The 27542-nt window shown below is 35.8% G+C and overlaps 1 long non-coding RNA gene across 1 annotated transcript in view; it reads right to left on the reverse strand.

Moving 5' to 3' along the window:
- Positions 1-27542, reverse strand: part of LOC150004073 (uncharacterized) — an 86760-nt gene that overhangs the window by 51745 nt on the left and 7473 nt on the right. The window contains exon 2 of the long non-coding RNA XR_016512269.1: positions 20384-20490. This is a non-coding gene — a long non-coding RNA (uncharacterized LOC150004073). The remainder of the gene's footprint in view (positions 1-20383; positions 20491-27542) is intronic.

A 27542-nucleotide genomic window follows, 5' to 3' on the forward strand; every position in this document is an offset into this window, starting at 1 on the left:
TTGTAACTATTAGGAATACATCGAACTAAATCTATCATACAATGACCAGGAGCATTTTTAAAGAGAGAACAATATTGCTACAATTCTTCACATGTCCATTCACTGCTCTCCCCCACCCCTGGTATATAATGTATTTTAGAATTACATTTACTGTAATTCTTAGGTCCAAAATTCCAATTCCAGGCTATGTTAGCAGGTTTAGACCAATCAAAGACTAAGATATTTAGGGACATATTTTTTTTAAAAGGAGTTTTTCTAACAAAGTTTTCCTCTCATTTCATTTCCTCCAATTTAGTTCTTGCCAAAGCAAGATGACCATCTTTTAGGAATTGGGACCTTGGGAGAGGAAGCAATAGGCTTCTTATAATTTCTCTTAGCCCTTCCCTTTCATATGTATGGCCTCACCAAACTTCTACTTATCAAAGATCCAGTGACCACAGAAAGATTTTTTATGTCACGTCTTATAGCAAGAATATTTATACTTCACATTTTCAACATCTTTCAGCACAGTGAGTTTTTACAAGATGTCATAGTTTACTGTAAGTGATGAGAAACAGAAAAATGAAATATGGATTAAATCTTCTAAGTTACTTTCTGAGTCATTTTCATACTAAAAAAAAAAAAAAAAAAAAGCAAATGGTTTCTGAATTGCTCCTAATTCCTCAAACATTGATGAGCATTTGTGATTAATCTCACACATTTTATCCAGCATGAACAGGAATTTGAAAATAAATTTGAGTTTTGCTTATTAAATGAGTGCAAAAAAAAACTTTTTTGATTATGCTAGTAATCAGGACATTTATTGCTAACTCTTAGTAGCAAATGTGAACTCAACTCAATCTAATTTCAGAGTAAAGATTTATTAGCTCATCTGATCAAAATGCAGGAAAGGCCTGGTAAGGTCTTGCAGACAATTAGGTCCACAGGCAAAAACTCCTCCCAATTTCAGACTTTTTAAAAAAGTGGGACAAGAAATGTTTGACATCATAATCGTGGTGACAGTTTTTCAGGTGAATACATATTTCAAAACAGATCAAATTATACAGTTTAAATATGTGCAGCTTAATGTACTTTAATTATATCTCAATAATTTGTTTTAAAAGGGGAAGGAAGGAAGGAAGGGAGAAAGGAGGGAAAGGGAGTAAGAAAGGAAAGTTTCCAAACTTATATTCCCCAATTTGGCCCTCCAAAAGGATGGAGAATTGTACCCGTTGGCCAAAATCCCAAATGCTCTACCTGGGGAAACTTCAGTCAAGAGCCATTGCTAGCTCATAATTGTGACAAGAGAGGTGATGTCTTTGAGAAGATGGCCTCCCCCATTCCATCCACGTAGGTAGAAAAACATTCCCCCCTCCTCCCACAAAAAGGAAGTGTTGTTATAACCAGAAAAAAAAATAATGTATGTGCCCTATGTTTGAATTATGATTTTCATAAGCAAAATATCCAAGAAAATGTCAAGTCAGCAGCACTGAAGAAAAGTTTTGCTAAGAGGAAGTTTAACAAAAGTTATAACCTCTACTTTTTTTTTTTTTTTTTTAATATATCAAAGGATTCAAAACCTAAGGTCAGAATTTTCTAAGTATGAGGGAGGTCATTCAGGGAAAAGCTGTCATCATTTTCTCAGGGCAAGACAGTTTGCAGGAAGAGACATGGTTGGAGAGTAGGAGGAAAGACCAACATTAGTTATGAAAATATATTCTTCTCAAGATTCATATTTAAAGATTAGTTAATTGTTACTTCTTAAGGGCCTCAATAATCTAAACAAATATTGCTATTCACACAATAGACAAGCTTTGCAAAGTGGCAGAACATGTAGATAAATAGCGTTACCATCTTTCCCTGACTTGATAAATAATAGTAAAATACCGTGAACATTAATTGTTGGAAGAAGATAACCATTCAATAGTGCAATGGCTTTTGGTTTCTTTCCATTATCTTTTCCTTGGGAGAGTCTGAGTCATTAGCTGGTAAAGGAAAAGGAAGAAAGAAAAAAGACATAAACAAGAACTAATGTATTGTTATCTATTATGAGATAGACACTATAAGAGTTTATATATCTCTTCTTTAATACTGACAACCCTATCTTTTTATCCCCATTTACATACAGAAACTGAAGCTCAGAGAAACGAATCCAATTACCTATATTTAATCAACATAGTAAATGCTAAACCTTTCAAACTTCAGAGCTCATATTCTTTATCTTATACCAAGGTGTTTACCACTCATAATCAGGCTGAATAAGGGGGAAAAGTAGCATTCAGGATCCCCACAACCCTGGAGGTAACTACCATTATTCCAATTTCATGTAAAAAGCACAAGCCTGGGGAATTTATATGCTCATGAGTTGGTGGATTCAAATCCTTATCTGGCACTAAAGCTCAGACTTGTTCCATCTAATAAAGAGAGAACATGTGTTCTATATATGAAAGATTGTATTGTCAGAGCTTTTGATGTGTAACCTACTCTAAAAGACTCAATTTAACAAATCTATAGTAAGGTCCCGATTTAAGCTAATCACTGGGCTAAATCCTTGGATTAAAAAAGATAAAGACTTTTCTTTTTACTATTCAGGAACTCATCATCTTTTGCAGGAGACAGACTGAGAATAACCTAAAAATATCAGTCAGGAACATAGTCTTTCAATAAGACAGGCATAAACAAATTAACACCAAAGTGTCTAATTTTGCAAAACAAAAACACAGGGGAACAATTTTAACAGAATTCTTGTTGAGTTCGATTTTTCAGCTGTTTTAGACTTAAATAGGTATGCTGACTTCAAAACTGCAGTTCTTTTTTGTCTAGCACATCAAGTTTTTTCTGTATATCTTATTTTAATGTGACTACCCTAGGCTGGATCAAAACTGGATCGAGGGAAGCACTAGTGCTCTCCTATTGGCTGAGAGCAAACCTCCCAGAAGTGAGGAGCGGTGGGGGATGACCTTGGAGACCAGCAACAAGTTCATACTTGTCTAGGTTATTCAGTTACACACGAGACAGTGTGGTGAGAGGTTGTGTGCCTCTCTATATAGTGAATCATATTCCGAAGTATAGTCCGAATTCTTGTCTGTACACAAGGAGTTAGCAGAACTTATTTTTTTATTTACATATGTACTTACTTCCTTTCCTTCAGATCATGTCTGCCTCTGCTATTTTTCATCATAAGTGCCTAAACAACCCTGATTTGTTTTGTTATATCTGTGGCAGTTTCACCATTCCCAAAGGACAAACATCAGTGCATTTGTCAGGCAAGCTTATTTTGAATATTTTAAAGTAAAACTTGGTGATCAAGATAAGCCTTGTGCCCCTCACAAGGTGTGCAAGCAGTGTGTTGAGAGTTTACAGAGGTGGATGAGGGGAACACATGATAAATTGCCATTTGGTATATCTAAGGTTTGGCGAAAGCCCAGAGATCATTCAAGTGACTGTTACTTTTGTATAGTGAAAATATCAGGATATAACAAGGAAAATAAATGTAAAATAGAGTATCCTAGTCTACCATCAGCTATACACCCAGTACCTCATTCAGCTGAAACCCCAGTGCCAGTTTTCATTGAACTACCCTCTTTCTAAAAACAGGAGTATGGTGAAGAACTAAGTGAAAGCAATAATGAAGATTTTGAAATTGAAGATGAGTCAGTTCATAAGGGATTTGATCAGCATAAGTTGAATGATTTGGCACAAGATTTGGGACTATCCAAAAAAGCTTCAGAACTCCTAGCATCAAGACTGCATGAGAAAAACTTGCTTGAAAAAGGAGCAAAGTTATCCTACTTTTGATCAAGAGAAAGTGCATTTCTGCAGTACTCTCGAAGTGACGGTGGCTTTGTGTATTGCCATAACATACATGGTTTAATGGAGGAATTGGGAATTCCAATTTATAATGCAACTGAATGGCAACTGTTCATCGATAGCTCAAAGCAGAGCTTGAAGTGTGTCCTCCTCCATGTTGGCCATTTATTTAGTGCAACCCCAATTGACCATTTGGTTTGTTTTCATGAAGAATATGAAGACATAAAGAGAGTCATTGATCTGTTGCAATATCACAAGCACAATTGGATCAACTGTGTTGACCTTAAAATGGTCTGCTTCCTTCTTGGTCAGCAATGAGGATACACCAAGTATCCCCGTTTTCTGTGTATGTGGGACAGCAGAGCTCGTGAGAAGCATGGGGTGGAGTCAAATAGGACTCCAAGCTCTGATCTCAAACCTCGTGATCTAACATTCTACATGAGCCACTTGTTGACAGAACATTCTATTCGCACCTCTGCACATAAAACTGGGTCTCATGAAGCAGTTTGTTAAAGCTTTGCCAGCTGAAGGAGACTGTTTCAAGTCTCTTATTTTGGCATTTCCTAGCCTGTCTTTTGGAAAGATAAAATACCTTAATATGTATGTTTGGTAGCAGAACTTTACTACTTGTACACAATTTGACTTACAGTAACAATATATAGCCTTTATATGAATAAAATAGCTCTAAATAAATGTATATTCAAGTAATTTTTCTTTATTTTCCTTTGTATGTACATCTTGTATGACTTTTGGGACAAAGGGAAGATGTTCAGTATCTTAAAAAATTGACGTGTTAGAGAAAAACTGGGGTCATTTTTGGATTCAGGTGCCAAAAGTTAGTCAAAAACAAGTGTTAGACCTAACTCAGCGAACATCGTGTTCCCCAGTGAAGTGCATATGTGTACATCTCCTTTTCACTTCTGTTTTGATTTTTAACCCTTTGAGTGCCATGCATAATTCAAAATTTGGATCAACATGAGAAAAATTATGTCAATATATAACCTGAAGTACAAAAAAAGGAACAAAAGATAAAATAAGAACTATTCCATTGTTATTTACATTTATAGCCGTTGAAAAAAGAGTCGCTGGGAGCGACACTGGTACATTTGGGAAAATCTGTCAGCATCGCTCACAGTAACGTTGGCACTCAAAGGGTTAAACTCCTATTAATAAACCTGCTTTCTGAATGATGAGACCCTAGGTTGTACATATCTTTGTACTCTTCATTTCAAAGTAAAAGTTTCCCCTATATCCCTTATAAGATATTTTGCAACTTCCTACGATTCAAATCTTTTTCAAAACGTTTTGTCACTTCAGAGAATCCTCTGGGTCTGAAACACTAATGTTCTTTGGTCTTATATTAACTGACATATTTTTCTGTAACTTTGAACAAAAGTGAAGTCTTAAGTGAAAACATAAAAATATATAAATTTCAAACAAACAATTTAAGCAGAAGTGTCTGCTGTTAGACTTGTGACAAATCTGGTTAGGACCTTACAAGAATGATAATTAGTTTCAGAATGGAAACAATTTTTCATTCATATAAACTAGCAAAAATATTTTTTATCTCCCCATCTCAACATGAAAATCAGCTACAGTCCTGCATCACGTAATGATGAAATGGATCATTAGGTAATCTTGAGATTGTGCAAGCATCATAGCGGGTACTTAAAGCTAGATGGCACAGCCCACTACACACCTGGGCTGGATGTATAGCTTATTGCTTCTGGGCTACAAGCCTGCCTGGCATGTTAATGTATAAAGCAGCAGGAGCTTAAACCAAGCACAAGAGAAAATGATGAGATCAAGAGCCACGGTGAGCAAGAGGTATATGAGATGCCTGGCAGCATAACCCGGCCTACTGCTTTGCAACAAACTTTGTTTTGTAGTAAGTAGAAAGAGTACACTCTGAAGCAATGATTAAAAATATAGTATAGTAAATACATAAACCAGTAACATAGTTGTTTATTATCAGGCATTATGTACTCTCCGTAATTGTATGTGCTATGCTTTTATATGTCTGACAGCGCAGCGGGTATGTCTGTACCAGCGTCGCCACAAACAAGTAAAGTGTGTGTTGTGCTACAGCATTAGGACAGCTATGTGACTAGGTGATGGAATTTTTCAGCTCCATTATACTCTTATGGGACCACTGTCACATATACAGTTGTTCTTGGCCTAACCATCATCATGCAGCATATAACTGTATAAGCAAAGCTAAGCTGGCTTCAGATGGTCCCCATGTGGTTTAGAAGGTCTCCTTGACACTCAAAACACCTCCTTGACAGTTTAATTTCACCATTAGAGATTTACTCTTAAGGCTCAAAATATCTTAACCCTTATCAAAATATAAATATACCAGAGAAAAATAATATTTTGAACTTTACCAATTTAGTATTTACTCTAAATATATGTCTACTCTTTGCTACTGCAATTGCTCTGGTAGATGTACAACAGAAATATCTGCATATGCTCACAGAACTAAAATGTTCTGACAGCACTGTTTGCAATAACACCAAATGAGGACTATTTAAATAATTATCAATAGAATACTGCAGCAAGTTTCAACCTTTTTAATCTTACAGCACACATAAACTAATTACTAAAATTCTGTGGCACAACAAAAAAATACATCATAATTTTGGCTGAACTGACAGAAAAACAGGTATAATTTTGATTTATTCCCACTGGACAGCAATTGTTGTGTTGACTGTTGTCATTTTTTCAAATTTGATAATCTAAGGGGAAAAGAGGTCAGTGGCCCTAACTTAATAGTCAGGTATTGTATGTTTAAAATTTTTTTTGCGCACACCAGTTGAAAATCGCTGGAATAGTGGATAGAACATTGCAGTTTATTCCACAATGGAAATGATATTGACTGTAATTATGACAACTGTATGTGTGACTCTCACAAACCTAATATTGAGTGAAAGAAGCTAAGCATAAGAAGAGGATCTAGATCCATCCCTTGGTATCAGCAGGGGATTGGTTCAAGGACCCCTGCAGACACCCAAATCCACAGATGCTCAAGTCCCTTATAAAAAATGCCTTAGTGTTTACATATAACCTACACATATCCTCCCATATATTTTGAATCATCTCTAATACAATGCAAATGCTATATAAATAGTGGTTATAGGGTACCGTTTAGGGAAAAAAAGTCTGTACATGTTCAGATACAACCACCATAAACCTAACTGCATAGTAGATGTCAGCAACAACATAATTTATTTTCAAATATTCTCAACCCAATGTTGGTTGAATCCACAGATGTAGAACCTGTAGATACTTAGGGTCAACTGTACTCTATGGCTTCATATATATAAAGTTCAAAGAGTTCAAAGTAATCTCTGATATTAAAAGTCAGAAAAATGATTACTCATTGTGTGGGTTGCATAATGAACAGAAGGAAATCTAGTTTCTTGTTTACTCAATACAAATATTTTTATGTCACTAAAGAGCTTTAGAAGTATATTTAATGAGTACTTTTCATTTCAACTTCCAGATTGGCCTTATTTCACTTAGCTAACCTCTACTGTTGAATACTGAAATTATTCTCAATACAAAAATCGACATAGGTATGTTTTGTACACCTTAGGGTAAATTTTTAGAAGTAGAATTAATGGTCAAGTGTTGTGTGCATCTTAAGATATTGGATTTGTACTATTAAGTTGATCAGGACTATTTCTGTTATTCTTTGGGTTTTCCAGAGGGATTAATTTTGCTTTAAAAAAATATCATCAGTCTTAATTAAATTTCTAAGTACTTCTCTATAATAAATGGAAATGAGTTAACAAAAACATTTTTAAAGATATAGACTATGACATTGAAGCATATTATAAAGCATCCTTAAAGATAAAATAAATAATAGTTCACCTAGGCAAATCCACAGATGATTAAACCACTGCATTCAATGTGACATCTTAATAACAGTCAATATCAATCAATAAGTACTGGCATGTCACAGGAGGCTCTCAGTTCTGTGTTGTCTAATAGTTTTATTAATGATTTTGTGAAGAACATCAGCTGTGTGTTTGCATTTGTTCACACATTTAGTTGACATAGTTTTGGGAGAAACACCTGAAATTTTGGAAGATAAAATTCTAAAGGGACTCAATAGATTAAAATGATAGACAAAACTTAACATGACAGTCAACTGTAATAACTTTGCAAATTATGAAGAATAAGAACAAATTACCATGTATGAAAATTAATAAGAGGTTTTATTTAGCAAAAAGTTCATAAGAGGTCATTGTGGTATAGATAATAAAGGTATTATGATTTGAGATTTTATTATTAGGTGTATTTTCTCTAGAATGAGGGAGGTGTTATAGCAAACTACTCTATGCATTTCATACCAAGGACATTGGCAGACCAGAATTTATTCAGAGACAAATGGTTATCTTAGCATGAGCCCCGAGAAAACGTATTAATATTTTATTAGGTGATGTAATCTCTAGGCAACAAGAGTGATGGAAAATGAAAAGTGAAGCAGGGAAAGAGGGAAAACTTGCAGAGTGGTTCAGAGCCTCATAAGAAACATGGTCACTTGTTCAGTCATATGGAATTCCTTTAGAGAGATACATAGAATTATTGGTAGAGGAGATAAAAATGAATTTACCTCTGGGATCATCCCCACCTCTTGCCTGTACTAGCTTAGAAGTAATCCTAGAAAACCATCAAGTGTTCTGAATTTCCCACTGGAATTTAGCTAGCCCTCTGGGCAAACACCGTGGAAGCCAGATACTCTATAGACCTGGTTACCGGGGGCTGTAAAGCTTCTGTGGATGATAAAATGAAACCCTCATTGAAGCCCAGACCTTGGGGGAGGAGAAGAGAGTTGGAATTCTTAGGAGGTAAGACGATGGTGACAGTGATGGGGCTCTCCACTGAGCAAATGCCCAAGACCCAGGAAACAAGCCATGCAAGTAAAAATGTGAAAGCACATAAATTGTATCCAATATTATTCACTTACTGGATACAATTTACCATTTGAGCCACTCGAATGCATTTCACCACAGTGTTATATTCCTATCCCAAATGGGAACTAAATGCTCTCGCGTCTTCCTGAGAGGGAACCTGCAAGAACATTTTAGGAAGATAGTGACTAATGTCAATCTCCTTAAAAGACAAGAAAGATTGGCTCCCCCTCAACCACAGCCCCTCACTGTTGTAGCCAGACCTGAGACTTTACTATCTATCCTCACCCTCTTTTATTATACTTTCCAAATGTCCTCACCTTTACCCAATATTTTTGTTGGTCTAAATATTTTCCAAGTGAAGTGGCACACAGCTTCATTTTTCAGAGGCTTTTCATGACTCATTCACAGTTATCATTGGTCATGATAAGAGGAGCTCCCTAGTGAATATTCTGGGTTCCAGACACAATTTTTTCTACCCTCATGTTGTAGTAGCAAATCTATTTCTTCATGATAATCATAATTGATTATCTTAATCAATACAGAATCTCCCATCTTTGCTACTGCTTCATTGGTATGAGGTGCAAAAAGACACCAGGGGGTAATGTCAACTTCTGCAGCAATAGAACCCTTATTGTGTCTGCTCATAGACGTTTCCACCATGGGAACTGGACTTATATACACCAATTGTACAAGTGGTCGCTAGAGTGATGGGCTAATTATCTCCTATTTTCACCACTTGGTTCCTACACCCACATACTTTTTTTTTTTTTTTTTGGAACATTGCACCACAAAACAACAGTCGATTGCTAGTCATATATGACATCCTGAGGCCAAGACAGGCAGCGGTCAGCTTCTTCCCAGCTCCTGCCTGTCATCACTCAGATTGGACCAGAGAATACTCTTTTCTAGTACTTTGAAGCCTGTCTGGGAATTCAGGGGACATCAGAGTTTCCATGGGTCCAGCAGAATTGGACCTGAGCCCTGTAGCTAATGAAGATAATAGCAGAATTAATATATGCTATATGAGGAACTTTGAAAGTACTAAGGTTATTAAACTCAAAGGGCAGCCCATTTCACATATTTAAGATGTTTAATCAGAAACTTGACAAGTATTTGGTGAAGAATTTTATAGAATAATTTCAATAGTAACTTGAAACATCTACAACTGATGCTAAGGACAGTATAATTCTATTTATTTGCTAATTTTCAACAGTTTAAAACAACCTAGAAAACCTAAACAATGTACAGAATAGCTGGACTATGTCCACAGATAGTTAAATCTGTTCCTGTGAAATGAGATTGGATATCTGATTTTTCTTCCTGGGATGTAAAAGAAACCAGATTATGAATGGGAACCTGACTGGGCCATAGGCTGAAAATGATAAGTGATGATAGGCAACCTCAATATTAGTGCCAGCAGTGTTGGGACACTTTGTATGGAAGTAACCAGCTCCTGTAACCTTCATTATATAACCCTAAAACACCATGATGAGATTAAATTCATGTTTGGCTTACTTTTCTTCCATGTGATAATGAATATTGCCATATATATTAGAAAAGTCTTTTTGCCATATTTACTTAAAATAAACTTACTTTTGGATAAGATTAATTCATCTTAGCAATTATTTGTAGAGTACTTACTTGGAATGCGACGTTGTTTCATTTGTAGAGCAGCAGATAGAAAGATACTGCAGGTCTACAATAAATATTTGTTAATTTATTGTGTATTTACTTATGGCAAGGTGTACCCAATAGTAATATTCTTTTTTTTAAATAAAGACTAACTTACAAAGCAAAAAAGGAATATTTTCTGTCTTTATATCATCTTAAAAGTGCTCTAAAATTGAAAGATCTAATTCCAAGAGTATTTACCACTGCTTTGTTTATCTAATTCTGTATAATTCAACATACGAGAACTTAGTGGCTTAAAAGAACAAAAATTATTTAATTATCGCTTATGCTTTCTGTGGCTCAGGACTTGGGCAGTGCTCTCAGCTGGGCAGTTTGTGCTCAAAGTTTCTCATGTGGTTACAGTCAGACATTGGCTGGAGCTAGAACAGCAGGGGGGTGGGGTGGAGTATCTAGAAATTATTTTAGCATATTTCTTTTTTTCATGTGATTTCAGGGCCTTTCTATACAGTCCCTTTGCATGCGCTAATGTGGGCTTCCTTATAGGATGGAGGCCTGAGGATAGTCCCATTGCTTACTTCGCTGTTGAAGCCTTCTGTGATGACTTAGTCTTAGAAATCACATAGAATGTCATCTGCCATAACTTAGTGGTCAAAATAGTCACAAAAGCCCACTCAGTTTCAAGAGCAGAGGGTTGATTTTACCTCCTGATGGAAGAGTGTCAAAGTCACATTGTAAGAAGAGAACATGTCTTGGGAGATATTGTTGCAACCATTTTTGAAAAATGCAGCCTACTACAACCATGTGCAATATATGAAAACTGAAAATTGTCTGCTAAATCATGGGGGTAATAATGCATCTATGAAAGTGGGTTTACATTATTGCATTTCATAGAAAAACACTAACACCCCTTTAAAGATTGAAATAGCGCCTTTAAAATGTGACAGTATATTATGTTCATATAAATTCTAGATGTTAGGGATTAAAAAGTAAAGGAATACCTAAAACCTGATATCCTTTTACTTTTTCCTTTTCCTTTCTAAATAGATTTCGTTCTAGAGAAAATGGAATTTAATCATATGTTTTGTTCACAACCAGTGAATCTGAAAAGCAAAGATGAACTCTTAGCAACCTTTCATATTATGCAGTCAGAGAAATGACAAATGCCTCCAAAATGGTGTCCTAAGATATACAAAATGTAAATGTTCATGAACAAAGAACCTTCACAGTGCTGCATCAGAAGGCTCTAAGGGTTTCTCATAGCTGCTGGGTTACAGATGCACCAATGTGATCATAGAGATTCCTCTTGGGATAATTATATATTTTTTAAAAAAATAGAAGAGGAAGGGAAAGAAGAGAAGGAGGAGGAGGAGGAAGATGCCAGGAAGGGAAGAAGTGCTCAAACCAAAGGTTATTTGGGAAGGAGAACATCAGCAAATATTCTTGGATCTACCTGAATGGATTCAATTAATGGATCAAATCAATATCTTGGTTTTAATATCTCATCTTTCTTTGTAACATGTCCAGCACTTAAAAAGTACTTTCTTCCAGTTTCCAAAATTTGACTACCATGTTGGGCTTTCAGCTATTGTGGATTTTTATGTACACAAAAATAAAAAAGAGAAAGAATTTTCATTTCATTAAATTCAATTATGTTTGTGTTCACATAGTAACAGACTTTTAGTGATGGAAGGGAGGTTTTGTTTTCTCTCTCATCTGTGACCCAAGGGTAGAGTCTGAAATTTGAGATCTTATCAGTTTTTCCTTTAGGATCAAAATATATAAACAAACATATTACTTTATAAGATGTAAATAAAGCACTAAAAATTTGGGTAACTTGGCAGACTCATTTTAGACTGTTTATTTCTGTGAGAAAGACAATGTTGTTATGTGCTAATATTTCCGGAAGGATATTTTTTAAAGCATAAGTTGCTATTTGGGGACCATTTCTACCTATTGTGTGGTGAGACTACTTTAGTGCATAGTTATTTCAAATTTTGATTTTTGTTCAACTTCAGTAAAGTGAATCTCAGCCTTGGTATAGATCAGCAAGTAAAAAATTAGTACTTAATGTGGATTTCTAAAATAAACCACTGAGAATCCCAAGTGTCCACATGGGAGAATTTTGACTCTGTCATATAGCCATAATGTTGAGGAATAATTCCTGAAACATTTTCAATCTGCACTACCTTTTTAAAAAATTAGTAAGAAAAATGGCCTCGCTTTTAATTTATTTTCCCAACACTGATGTATTTAACTTAACCGTGTCTGGATCTAAATTAAGATCAGTCTCTAAAGAACCTTTTGGCGAATGAAAACTGTAATGGTTTTATTAGTCTTTTACATGAACCAGGAAAGGGAATTTTACAAGCATGAAGAGGTTCTTAAATAGAGTGGGTAATGGAGGAAAAAGAAAGGATGAAAGGAAAAGGTAAAATCAAGATCCTTTCCCATTGCATTGTTTAACTTCCCTCGTCACAGAAAGAAGTAAGGCTGTTTGCTCACTTGGTTCATCTCATTTTTCCATTATCAAACCACAGGGTGCATTTTCTACCAGTTTTAAGTTGGAGTTGTGAAATGGACTCTAGAGTTATATGAGTGAGAACAAATAAAAGGGGCTATTCTCTCATCACCACCTGTGTGTCACCCCCATTACTGTCAGCGGGGATTATGTACTCACGTGTAGGAAAATGTCTATTTACAACTGGAGTGGATACATTACACCCTATTCCCACCATTTCCTTCATTGAAACTGGAATGGATTTGCACGGAGTGTGTTTGTGTTTGTGCTTGTGTTTGCGTTTGTTTCAAAAAGGCATTCTTTTAGAATGGGCTGCTAATGTTGTAAACCTAATCATGGCCTCTTTTTTTCCCTATATTCTAAAGTAATACAGCTGGCTTTCAGTATTTATTCTTCCTTTGCAATGCCCTACCACCTAAACTTTGAGAGAGAAAGAAAGAAAAAAGAAAGAAAGCAAGAAAGAAAGAGAGAAAAAAGAAAAGAGAGAAAGAAAGATAAGCAAAGCGACTGTTCAACTTCTAGCTCATCTACATTTTTTTTTAATTTTATTTTTTGGTTATTCAATTACAGTTGTCCCATTTTTCCCCCATTGCTCCCCCCTCCCAGCCCATCCCTTCTCCCACAATTATATCCCTCCCCGTTGTCCAAGTCCATGAGTCATTCATATACGTTCCTTGACTAGACCCTTCCCTTACTTATCCCCCTTCTCTCCCTCCCCCCTCCCCCCTATACATTTTTTTTTAAGGCAAGCAATTTAGTTGAGTGATGTTAAGCTCAGCAGATTGTAAACAGAACCCAAAGTACCTTGTTAAGACAGGAGGTAAGAGGGGGGACAAATGGTGATGGAAGGAGACTTGAATTGAGGTGCTAAACACACAATACAATATACAGATGATTATTATATAGTTGTACAACTGAAATCTATAACATATATAACTTTATAACCAATGTCACCCTGGTAAATTTAATTATAAATACACACATACATACACACATACATAGGTACATACACACTCACATATGTGTTTATGGTTCACGTCAGCACTTCTTGTCACTGGTAGTCTTCCCAAAATTATCTGGGTGTAAGTGATATAGGCAATGCACTTGTGCCATGGAAATTGCTGTGACCTATATTGTCATGCTTCAACTTAATTATTGTTCTTCTTAGGGTGAATAAGAATTGTTTCTCATTCTTTCAAAGCCAGTACTCTTGGCACAGAGCAAAGCAAGCTCTCTGCTAACACATAAGCTGTGAGTTTGTAAGCCTGCTGCAAAGATCTCTAACTTACCTTTGAGCAAAAAAGGGTGGTGTGATGAACATTAGTCTAAACCTGTTGGACCCCTTGTGTGCTTCAGCTTCTATTAGTGCACCAGTCAACAAGGCTGAAATTTTACAGTCAAGGGTTGTTTACTTTAAAGCTGCTTGTTGCAAAACATCAGGAGACTTTTCAAAGGGTTAGCAACCATTTTAAGAGAAAATGAGTGGCAGAGGGTCAGAAGGAAATATTTACTTTGGAAGGTCAATTGAATACTTGAAGAGAGTTACAGGTTTGGCTTCTAGGGTCATGTTAATGTACCTAGTTGTCTATTTGATCCTAAATAAGCTGTAGAAACAGGAGATGGCAAAGTTGTTGTAGGTTAGGTCCCCAGCAGGGACTATGCCTCAACATGGTTTGAACAAAAGAAGGGCTGAGTCTTCTGTGTAAATTATGGTTTGTTGCGAAGGCAGGTCTTAGCTTGCTGTTCTGGATCCTCAGTCTGGGCAGCCATAGCAGAGATCAGGGCAGTCACATGCTGCTGTGTAATTCCATGTAGGCAAAATTTGTCCTGTGATCTGTTGTTTATCTGTTACTGCCACAAATAATACTGATTCAACAGATGTGACAGCTTCAGAGAAATGTATAACCTGGTGGCGTTTGAGTCACACACACATTTCAACGTGGTTGGCTTTCTTAAAATTGAAGTACAACCCTTAATTATTTTAGTTAATTACAATTACAGCACTTGAATGACATCCATGGTAAATGAGCATTGGCATCTATCAAATTAACTTTTTTAATAGAAGAATCTGTGTCCTTGAAAGTGATAGTGTTATCTGCAAGAATATTTATGTTATAAAAATAAAGGGGTGGGAAGTGGGAAAGGATTGTGCTTTTCCAGTGGAAATTTTACTATGCTTATAGCAGGCATAATTCTCACAGATGGACGGCTTAGTTTTTCCTTTTACACATCACACACAAGGAATTGAGTGGTCACAAACTTAATAAAGATGAAAATAAACAGTATGTTGTACTTTCTATTTTAATATTAATTTAGTTATGTTTTTAAGTGTACCAGATCCAAAATCATTTTTTTGCATTATTTAATTTAGAAGTAAACTATTTAATTGGAAGCTAAATAATTTTTCAGCCTTTATTCCATGATTAAAGTAAGCTAAAACCAAAGGATTTATTCATTTCACAGATTTGGTTTTTAATATTAAAATTATATTTTTTTGCAGAAATTTTCATTGCTATTTCTATGCTCTGTACTGATGGATTCTTTTGGAAGGCTCAGAAAGAAATTTAAGACTATTTTCAGATACAAACCTTGCATGTACTTACCATGAATCTTGAAAGAAAAAAATACATTTCTTTGCAAACTGGTATTTCTGCCCAATTTTTATATAGTAGAGAGCTTTAGAAATAAGGGCAGAATTAATTTGCCAGATTAATTTCCCTCTTTTTGGTCAGTAAAATCAAACTTTGCCAACTCAAATTTGCTTTAATGAGTATAATTAATTATGATTAATTTGGGGTATTTGGTTTTATATAAAACAAAAATCAAAAACTCTACTGACCTCAAACTAATTCAGGTGAACAAAAGGAATTAAACAGGGTTGAGTGGAATGATTAAAATGTTTCATTTTCACTTCCTATCCATGGCTCTTAAAGCTGTTTCAAGATGTTAATATTTTAGGTATCAAACTCAAATATATTTTAGGTTTTGTAATAACAGGTATTGTCATCATATAATAGAAAAAATCATCAGCTAGCCTGGCTCTGGTATAATCCTAATATAAAGTATATTTGACATTTAATAAAGGTAAATTGTGTCTAAAGCTAGAGCAACCTATAATTAATAGTAACTTGGCTTGAGATAGCCAAAACACATCAAAGCTTGTGTTTTTATTGACTAATGTATGTGCTCTCGGCAATCCCTCCTTCCCCCACTCCCATCAGCTGGGATCTTTTAAGTTTAATAATGTAAGATGGCCATGGAAAGGTTAATTTTTTTTAAGTAAAATGTTGGCTTGTTATTAAACTTGATTAGTCTAATTTTTGTTTTTTACATATGAGACAAGAGGTGTGTGTGTGTGTGTGTGTGTGTGTGTGTGTAACAATTTTGCACTCTTCACTTGCAAGATCAACAAGGGCACAGATGCCATTACTATCAGAGATTAACAAAACACACATCTCCTTGAAAAATAATTTGCACTTGAAAATGGAAATAATCTTGATGTTGCATTTGACACTCTTCATGCCAGATAGAAGAAAAAATAGAAATAGTTAAGATACTAAGAAGAAATATATATTTATTTCTTCTGAACATTCTTTCCTGTTCAATTGTAAGGATTGAGTGCTTCATTATAACCTGAATTATCACTGTTTGTTTTTAAAGCACTTTAAAATGGTTTGCACTAAGACAGGTATTGAAAGCTTCAAAAACTAGAAGAAAATTATATCTTTCACATAAGAAACCGTAAATTTGTTTTTTTAAATAATTTCCATGCTTTGAAATGTTGCATTAAGGAGAGTGGAAAACCACGCTAGAATTTATTACAATAGTCTTAAAAAATAGAAGGTAAGCCCAAACTGCTCATTTTATTGTTATCCTAGTTGTAGTTGCTGCTGTTGTTTGTACAGAGTGCAGTCCTACTGTAACTTGGTCCATCATAGAACAGCATTTGCTGAAAGTCCTTGTTAGTTTTCAAAGCAATGATTTGATGAGTTATGCTAAAAGCGGGTTATGGGAGGAGTTTCTCAGCTTGCATGCATTTCCATTTTTAGAAACTGTGACTAAGGCTTTGCGTAGTTAAACGCTGCACAGGAAGTGCTCACAGACCCCCCAATCCTTCCTTGCTTCCCTAAAAGTCATTTGCTTCAATTCTGTCCAAGTAATACATCTATTAAATGTTCTTACTAGGACACAAAAACATTTTCCCTAATTTCTTCATGTTGATCTATTCTAGATAGATTTGTTCCATTTCTTTTAATTTTTTTGTTTTGCAGGATGCCTTTCTTAGTTTCACTTTATTTCTAATAACACTCGAGGTAGACAGAACAAAGGCAATATGCTGTGTATGTTAAAATCATCTAGATAATCTCTATTAGAGTCATCACATTTGGCCACAGAACGATTTCATTTCTTTTTCTCAAAAGCTGTTTTCTTCCAGATGATAATCCCCACACATGTCCTCATAACGCCTTACTGCTTAGTAAGAACTTCAAAAAGCATTGAGAGCAAGGCTTCATTTTCTGTGCATCATCACAGGGCAAGGGATTATTGTAATCTCCATTTTATAGACAAACCATATGAGGTTTAAGTCACTTGGCCAATGCCCGGGAGTAAGTTAGAAATGAAGCCAGAGAAAAACTCAAGAGTTTATGCTTTTGATCTCAGATGAACTTCTGTCTTTCAGCAAGTGGGTTTGTTTTCCAGTTTTCTAGCATGAAAGAACTAGGTTGTTTGGTGCAAATTTTATCAGTAAAAAGCAGAACTGAACTCGTAATGTTCCATTTCCTGACCCAGTTTTAATTCTCCTATAGCCACTGATATAATTAAAATCTTCTCTTCCAGCTTATACTTCAGTTTGCTTATTAATCAAAAAAAAAAAAAAAGCTTAAGTTAGACTTTTGCAAGGGCCAAATATACCACTGCCAACAGTTCTATCAGTGGAAGAAGTGCTGAGTATATCTTTTCTTCCTGTTTAATTAAATGTATGGATGATAATACCTGCATTACCATTGCCCCTAAAATGTAGCATGTGTAGTTTAGAATATACTCAAGATGTTTTCTTAAGTGATGGCTTCACAGTTTCTAGACTAATAATGTTAAGCACAGCTTTAATATCTCAGAGCCAGTATACTGAAATCTGACTCTACTATCCTAGAAGTATTTACTTTTAAATATTAATTTTGCTATATTACAGTAATGGAATTTATAAGCCTGTGATATAAAATGTGATTTTTTTATAATGGGGAAAATTCCATGTAATTGAAAGAGCTGAAGAGGTAGTTTAAGCATTTCACTAAAAAAAATAATAGCTCTGAAATTTTATAGGAAAATAGTCTGGGATTTCTCATGTCCATTACAATAGTTTCCAAGTCATAAAATGGTTTCTTAAGCAGATGACAAATTAATAAAAAATAGTAAAATTAAGCAATTTCTGGAAAAAAATAAAAGTGCTTCATTTTAATACAACTTGAAAATTAAGATTAGGATTTTAAAACTATAAATACTAACTTTTTCTCCATGAGACTGAGGATGTTACATAGTTGACCTAAAGATTCTCATTTGTAATTCTAATGCTTGCAACCTTCTGAATAATTTTCCTTTCAGTCTAAAACTTTCCATCATTAATCTCAGGCCAATAGTAACTTCTTGTAGCTTAAAAATATTTAAGGAAGAAATTAATAAAACTATTTTGGTCATCTTTAGAGGGAAATTGACATATCCGCTTACATGTAAAATATTATCCGAATAATTTAAAAATACATCCTCAAAATGTCAAACTTCCCTAAAGTCTTTAATTCAGCACAGAACTATTGCTCTTTGAAACTTTAAACATATAACACATTCATTTAGGTGCTAAAAATGTTTTTAATACATAAGTTATGTAGTATTTCTATGAATCTCTAATCTGTATTTTAGAAACATGCACTTAAACACTGTACATTTTATAATTTCATAACACTGTAACAGAGGATGTTACAAAGCTAGGAGACAGCATTGTCTAAAGGTAACGAACATAGTGAGAGAAAATTGTAATAAGTTTCACCAATTTGATTTTCTCTGATTAAAAAGAAAAATTTTAAGTTGAAACAGTAAACATCAAAGGCAACTTTACATTGCTAGCTTTAAGCAAATAATATGGAAATCAGAATTGAAAAATAATCTTCAATAATTCAGGCACATGTAGTATTTTCCTTAATATGGGAGACAGAAGATAATAGTCGCTAATGTATTTGGGATCCATATAAAGCACATAGTTGCTATATTCATATTCACATTTTATGCAAAATTAGTTTGAAACAATGCATGTCCTATTTAATTAAGGTTTTATCAAGCACCTTGATCACTGCATAGAAATAAAGCAGAAAAAATAGTCAGTAATTAAACTGCAAATTCTAAGGGGAACACCTTTCAGAAGAAAGCCACGGAAGCACCTGATTCTAAAAATGTCAGGCAATTTTCAAAGCTGTGAGTGCCATTTGTTAGCTGGTGGAGGTACAGATTTATAACAGCACCTGCCTGTCAATAACTTCATTACAAAGCTGATAATTTAATTAAATATTTAAAAGAAAGCTATTTGAATAATTGCTCACTTACTCTGGTAGCCACCATTTTAGTCACTGCCAAATGTAATATTTAGTGATTTTTGCTCTCTCAATTCTTCAGCATTTTCAACAATTAGTGATTTTTCTAATATGTTTCAGTGAAATGCTAACACGAATGGTCAGATGGAGGTCACCTGTTCTCCTTTAAGTATAAAATGACACTTCACACAAATGTGCATTACAGAGCAGTATAACAGGACTCACCACAGCAGCATTAAAAAATGGTTCAATTTTTATAAAAAGTGGTCCTTTCAGTCTATTTAGTATGTAGGACAACAATTTAATCTCCATTTGAAGATGAGAGAAGGCTGGAAAACCCTGCCTTCATTATTATTGTAAAACTATTAAAAATATTAAATAAAACATCTACTTTCTGATTTATTTAGTACACATTTATCTAAAATATTTTCTAAACAGAGGGATATTTAAAATGTTCTCTTTTCTACCTAAAAGTTTCTTTGATAGTTAATCGTGCTAGTCTAATGACCTTATTTTTAGAAATACCTCATTCCATGTTTACCCTAACCCCAAAACAAACCTTGACAGCTTTGCTCATTTGCTTTAACATTCCCTTGGTTTGTTCTAGGAAAGTTTGCCTTGAACTTATCTGAGCAACCTCCCCAAAGCTTTCACCTTCCTCTTGTGTGAACTATTTTTATCCCCCCACCCTTTCTATTGCTTCTAGTTCTTATTTTAGCATTTTGGAAACTTCTATAAAGGCTCTGTAAAAGCTAAATGTAGTTAGTAGCTGCCTAATGTTCATAGAGGCCAAGGGTAACTTCTTCCCTCAAATCTTTATGGAACATTTATTATAAGAATTTAAATGTATAAACCTCTTTGCCGTGGCCGGTGTAGCTCAGTTGGTTGGAGCATCATCCTGTAACCTAAGGGTTCAAGGTTCAATTTCTGGTCAGGTCACATACCTAGGTTGTGGATTTGGTCCCTGGTCCCGGGTCATACAGGAGGCAACCAATCAATGCTTCTCTCTCACAGTGATATTTCTCTTTCTTCCTTCTTCTTCTCTCTCTCTCTAAAAAGCAATTAAAAAATAAATAAATGTATAAATCTCTTTGCAATTTGCATTCATGCTCCTGATCACAAACCTATTATATGGAGATACATGTGCTGAATGTGTATAAGAATTGTCAGTTTGGTATCCCTTGTTCTTACTAAGCCTTGTGTTTGATACTCCATATGCAGACTCACATGTGTTCCTCAAAATAAGCAGACTGCAGTTTTCCTTGGGCCCTCTCTTTCCCATCTCATATCTGATTCCTCAACAACTGCTGTCTGTTGTACTTTCAAAAGTATATCTAGAATATGACTGTTTCTTACCACTTCCAATGCCACCATCTTGGTTCAAGCCACTGTACTCTCATGAGGATTATTGCAATAGCTCTCCAAGGGGTCTCCCTGCTTATGTTCCCTCCCCCAGCCCAAGACCATGCAGCAGCATGGTCTTGTTAAAACGCAGGTCAGATTATATCACTCGTTCCCTCACTGGCCTCCATGGGCTGTAAATTTCACTCAAAAACCACAGTTATTTCTCTGACTTGCTAGATGTTGCATAGTCATCCATTACTTCGCTGGCCTTTTCCAGTCCTCCAGGCCATCTTTCTACTCACAGTCCATGCCTCTCATCTTCCCTGTATCTTAGAGATCTTCCCTCAGATGCCAACTCGTTGGTGATGCCTGATCTGGGGCTCCCCACCTAAAAGGCACCCATTTTCCCCACCCAGATTCTCCTTGTCGCTCTTAATGCTTTAGTGTTTGTGTTTGTTTGTTTTTTTGCCACAGTACTTTAGCACTAACACACTCTATATTTTGCTATACATTTTAACATATATTAATCATGTCCAAGATCTGCCTATCTTAATAGAATATAAACTACATAAGGGTAAGGTTCAAATTAATGTTTCACTTTATAGACAAGAATGATGTGTAGCAAATGCAAAACACTCAATACATATTTGTTGAAGGAAGGAATAAACACCTGCATAAGATAAGCAACATTATTATTATTGACATTTTAGTGATAAGTAAATATGATGACTAGAGTGATCAAAAAATTTGTCTGAGGCCACAAAACCAGGCTTTTCTAACTCTAGAGTGATGTTCTTAACCACTGTTCTATTCAGCCTGTCAAACTAGAACCCAAATGCCTAGGACTGGTGCTTTTCTTTCCTTGTCATGCGATCTCCTACATGGCATGTTCCTGGAAGACATAAAGCCAGGCAAATTAGAAAGAGTGAGGTGGTATTCAGAGCATACAGAATAGAATGGCTTGCAGAGCGTAAGCACATGATGCGTATTTGAGAGAATGAGATAACCTGAAGGATTAAGAATGTTCATATGGGTATTTGCAACTTATTTGAAATTCAAGAGGTATAGTGTGTATCAGCAAATGACTTTGTTTCTTATGAGGCGGGTGACTTAGGGGAAGTCTCTCTGTGTTTCGTTTTCCCGTTTATGAAGTGCGGTGATGAGGAGTAGATGAGGTTTTGTGTAGTGCTTCAAGCCGTGCCTAGCACACCTTAAGCATTCAGTGAGCTCCTTTCTGCCCTTATGGTTATTGCTGTCATTTCAGGTTGAATGAGGTAGACTCCCTTCTGTGGGCTCAACAGCTCTAGGTGGTCTCACTTCTGCGCACCACTCAAGTTCTTCGTTCCTCCTCTCTTCCCCACGCGCTCAGCTCCAGCCACCAGGCTTTCTTGCTCTTTCCTGACCTGGTCATGTCCAGTTCAAGGTCCATCAACTGGCTGTTCCTCCAGGGGAAAAAAAAAAAAAAAGAACACTGTCCCTGCCTTTTCATTCTTGAAGCCTCACCAACTCTCACCTGCTCTGTGCTGCTTCTGTGAATGACCCACACTAAAGAAGGTCACATCTCCCTTACTAATCACTGTCTATCAGTTTCCTTTCCTGGTTTTTCTTTCCATATTTCGAGTTGCTTAATTCTTTTCTTTTTTCATCTGTCTGATCACAGGAACAAAAAAAATAGGAGGTCAATAACTTTATTTCTCTTCTTTACCTCACCTCCTTAGTATCTAAAGCAGTTCCCAGAACAGATATTGTAGGTTCTCAGTAAGTATCTATGGGATACGTACATGAGTAAATAAGTAAATAGATAAACAAACAATTAAGTAGAATGCCTGGTTCAGATTAGGACTCTCAAATGTAGGACTACGTGAAAACACTTCCCACAAAGAACAGTCTAAGAAGCAGAAATGAGGGCTTTAAAAGTAGAGACGACCCTTGGGCAAAGACATACTCATTTTTTAACTTCAAATCCACATATTTTATCAAACTCATCAGATACAGTCCTCATATTTCCTCAAAGCATTAAAGTGTGGTATTTAAAAATGGCCCAATTGCCGAACATTTTAAGGCTTGGTTCCCATCTGTCTTGAAGGGCATTATTTTGGTACGTGGACCACTTTCATAGGGCTCTTTTCTCTAATATAGGCAGCATATCATTTGACCCCCTAATTACTGAAGAGAATCTGAATCCCCATGCTTTTGAAGTACCTACAGGTAATGTGCCTTATTAGAAGCATATGTCATAAAAACTGAAGGCATTTTTCAAATCACTTAAATTATAATAATTAATTTAATATGCTTCATATGTTTAAACTATATTTAGTTCCAAGCCATATGCTTTCTTACATGAAATGGAGTTCCATATTTTTCTATTGCTTTTAAAATACAGTACCCAAATTGGAATTTGTCCAGCACATTAAGAGTTAACATGCCTACATTAGAGAAACACGTCTTAGGGTCTGTAATAAGTATTAAGAATGTTTTTAAAAACTTGCTTTAAAAGAAAAAAGAGACCAACTTGGAATAATACCGTATCCTAAGTCAATTGCTTCAATACAAGGTGGGACAAAAGTAGGCTTACAGTGGTGAGCTCACGAAACATAGTTTATTCTGGTATTGATGAATGTTTTTTGCACCCAGCAGTCAGAGCTTTCCGTTCACAGCCTGAGCAGCCAACTCCGCTAAGAATATTGATGTCACTGCCTAAGATATATGTTGCTGTCGCAGGCTCTTAGCTCTACTCTGCAGACATCATTTATCTCTCCCCAAACAATGTGTTTTTCAACATATTTTGAATTTCAGTTTTTTTGGTCCTCAGATCTTTCTTGTTTCTCTTCATTCTTTCAGAGGTGGGTCAGCTGTTTTGAAGTTTATCATTCCCTCTCCTTTATATTTTGCTTAGTTTACTTTTTAACTGTTACCCTCTCAAGACCATGTTAACAGTTAAATCATGCCCTTGTGGCTTCAATGATGAATCGAATACAAAGGAAAGTTTGCCGAGAATTTACACAGTGGCAAATAAGAGATTTTATGACATAAATATAACTTGAAGTGGAAATATTCGTCAACCAGCACTGATCTCTCTTCTTAGACTTGAAATGCCTTTTTCCTTTAAGAGACTATTTAACTCGTGGCTTATCTGGCAAATGTTAAGAAGTAGATTCATTTTAATTTGCTCTCCTTCCTTCTTTCAACAATGATTGGGTAATTGAGCTGCTGGTGGGATGAAATGAAGAAAGACTGCTACCTGCTACCTTGTGCAATGACAGGTCATGATTACAGGTCTTAGTAATTACTTAAATTCCACTGTGTAAGTTCTTTGCCTTTAGTAGACTTATATGCAGAGAAACAATGATATCATTTTAGAAAACACTTTTGATAGAAATGTATTTGTTTTCACCCTGATTCAGGACTACCAGGGATTCTCTGGTTTATTTAGAGAAAAGGCCTCTTTGTTTCAATTTGCATACTTTGGATTACTTTACTGAGTAACAACCTGTTGCCCTGTCTGTTGTCCAGAGTTGGGCAGAGAATCACCCTGATATTAATCTAGGGAGACTCTGACAGCCAGAGCGTATTGCCACCTACATAGCTAAATCTTGGAAGGTTCTCATTCCAAATACACGTGAATAATTGTTCCTTTTTATATGTATACAGACAAGTAGTCTTGTTACATGTGTAAATCCTGGGGAATCCAGTTGACAACATATGAGATTCCTTATTCGATGTTTGTAAACTCAAATTAGCTGCAGAAAGAGTGATTTCCAGGCCAGTGCGTAATGTTGGTAACCAGCTGTATGGACAGGGCTGGCTATCTGCTTCTGGACTTGCTTTAGCTAATGTCCACAGGAACATGAGAAGAAACAAAAATAATTTTTCTTTTTGCAAAGACAACTTCATTACAGGCCAGCTGTAACTTTAATGATCAACAGCTGTAAGTATGCCTTGGCCAAAAGCTGAGGATTAAAGCGTAATGGAGTTTTAGGAAATAGATGAATTGACAGGGGTTGGAAAGATGAATTATTGCTTCAAATAATAGATGATTTAAAGTAGGGTATTCTGACAAAATGTTTATAGGAAGAAGTTCCGAGTGTTAAAAAACTACCAGGGACCAGTACTTCAGCATGAAGAGTTGATTCTTGGCTCTTAATGTTTTATTCACGTGTTTAAGTCTCATGTGGTACCTTTCTACAAATGCTGTGTCAACCCAGTTAGAAACTAACAATGCATGAGCATAGGTTTTTATTTTTAGGTATGTTCATTTTGGAGGAAAAGAGACCACTTATTATCTTTGAATTGTTAACTATTTTCTGAAAAATAATTTCTGGTTTACTTTATTCTTAAAGTTTTATTTACTAATTAATTACCCATTTTTTTCTGCCCAGAAAATTTAGTTAAAACTACAACTTTGAAAGGTCTAATTATTTTCAAATAAAGGCCAAATTAATAGTTTCATGGTATCCTTCAGGATATTGAAGAGACCTGCTTCAGCAAGTTTTGAATATCACTAAACACTTTCATGATACATTTAAATTTTTGTTGGTCATCTTTTCCACTGTACTAATTATTTAATTAAAGAAATTGGGTGCAGAACATTAAGTAATTAGATCATTGTTTCCAAGAATTAATTTCAACTCTTAAATATTCTGTTTTGGGTTTTTAAAATGTGATCTACCTGTAGGCTCTACAATTCATTGGAGTTTTTAAAAGTTAACTGTCTGTATGAACTTTCAATATGAACATTTGTGTACTCTAAATTATTTCTCATCAATAAGTATTGAGGAGTTATTTTATGTATAACTTATTTAGGTCTGTGCAATAAACAAATTATGCAGTATAATTTCAAATAGCTCTTTGAAAACAATTCTTTAAATAATATCTTTAGGTATAAAGTGGTAACGTTTGGGGAGAGTCAGAAAGTAAGATGGAGGACAGCAGGGAAGAGGTCTTTGCTCATCAACTCTGTCCATTTTTATTCTCAGAACTGCCAAGTGATGATTTATACGTATATTTTCTGGTAAAACCACAATTCATTAATTTCCCTGAGACTTGCAGCTCTGGGAATTTGTTACATTAAAGCTGCGGCACCTGCTTAAACTTCTACAGTTTCTTTGCTGGTCCCCTGGTCTCTTTAGCAGACAGTAGAATTGCCAACGCTGCCTGCTGGCGCTCCAGTGATACCTTTCCACAGTGCAGAGAAAACACAGTCTACACTTGACTTCCAAAGCAGCATGGTGAGCAGCCGGCAGGACTTCTCTTTACATTGACGGTGCCAATTACAGCGTTCTCCAGGGCTACCACCTCCCCAAAATATCATTCACCTCTTCCTCATCGAAAGTGTGTTTCTGTATTGAAGACCTTTTCCTCGTCCCTTATTTTTGCTAAAATAGGTGAAAGGAGGCACACTGGACAGACACACACATTTGTTAAAAGCGCATCCATTTACTTCCCCCCGGCTCTTTCTTGTCTGTATAATGAGGCACATAATGTCTTCCTTGTTCTTGCTATCAAAAAAAAAAAAAAAAAAAAGTTTACAATTTGTGCAGCAAAATATCCTAGTAAAGCCTCTGGCAAATGCATACAGTACATCAGCCCTGCCCTTGCCCAAGTTGCAATTTGCATGCTGGGTCTCTGGGAACATTCCCGAATCTTCTAAGAAAGCATTCCGGTGTCTGCCTCTGTAAGACCGTATGGCAGATGCCTCTGAGATCACAGGACTTTTTGTATTTAAGGCCAAACATAGCCCGTTCATGTCTGGAGTTCTCAGTAGGACCCTAACAATGATTCTGGATATTGTGGGGAGAATAAAGGCAAAGTGGAGTCACGAGAATGAGGAAAGTATAATCCACTGGAAGACAAAACCTCTCCGTGCTGATTAAGCGGCACTCACATAATGCACATCTTGGAACGGGCACACTCTTTGCTTCAGGAAATGAGAGCGGGGAGAGCATATAACAGATGATGGAGTTGATTAGGTTAGCAGTTCAATTAAAAATTTTAAGTGATCTCTCTGATACATACTGATTTTACACTTACTTTACTCAGGGGACACCTGCCATGAATGTTATTTAAAATGAAAGAGCTAGAGGTTTTAAGAGCATTTGATTTTTTTTTTTTTTCAAACAGGCCACTTCTAAATGTCATGAGTGTGCAAACAAAAATTTAAGTGTGTGCTCACCCCGCCGATCCCTGGATGTAAAAGGCACTCAGTCATGCCTCTGGAAAAAATCAGTCACAACTGTCAGTTCTGCCTCTGAAATGCAAAACTGCAACTTTAAAATTACAACTTTGAAATCACATTTAGGACCTTGTGCTAACGATGATGGAATTTAAAGGGAATAATGAAAGGGAAAAAAAAAATTTAAGTGAGTCTTTCCCCAAGAAACTTCGGTGGTATCCATTCATCCCACAAACATTCACCCACTGCTTTCTCTGTGCTTGACACTCCCCTGGTTACTGGGGGCGGGGGGAGAATTTCACCCCAGTTCAGCCCTTTAAGGGACCCACAGTCCAGTGGAAGGACCTGACATATCATAGATGATTGTAAAACCATGAGACATGTGCATGTCAGATGGCTAAGGGTTAAATTCCCTCTTCCCACCATCGCCACTAACCTGATGGGGTCAAGGGTCTTAGAAAATAAATATAACCACCGAACTGAGACTTAAGGCCAGGAGTTCGCCAAGTAAAATGGTCTGGAATTGGGATGGCAAAGAAAAGAGCATGAGCAGTTTGAAGCGGGACAAGGAAGCCTGGAAACTCTCT

This window comes from Furipterus horrens, unplaced genomic scaffold (assembly GCF_987537825.1).
Source record: "Furipterus horrens unplaced genomic scaffold, mFurHor1.1.pri manual_scaffold_7, whole genome shotgun sequence".
Classification (NCBI taxonomy): Eukaryota; Metazoa; Chordata; class Mammalia; order Chiroptera; family Furipteridae; genus Furipterus; species Furipterus horrens.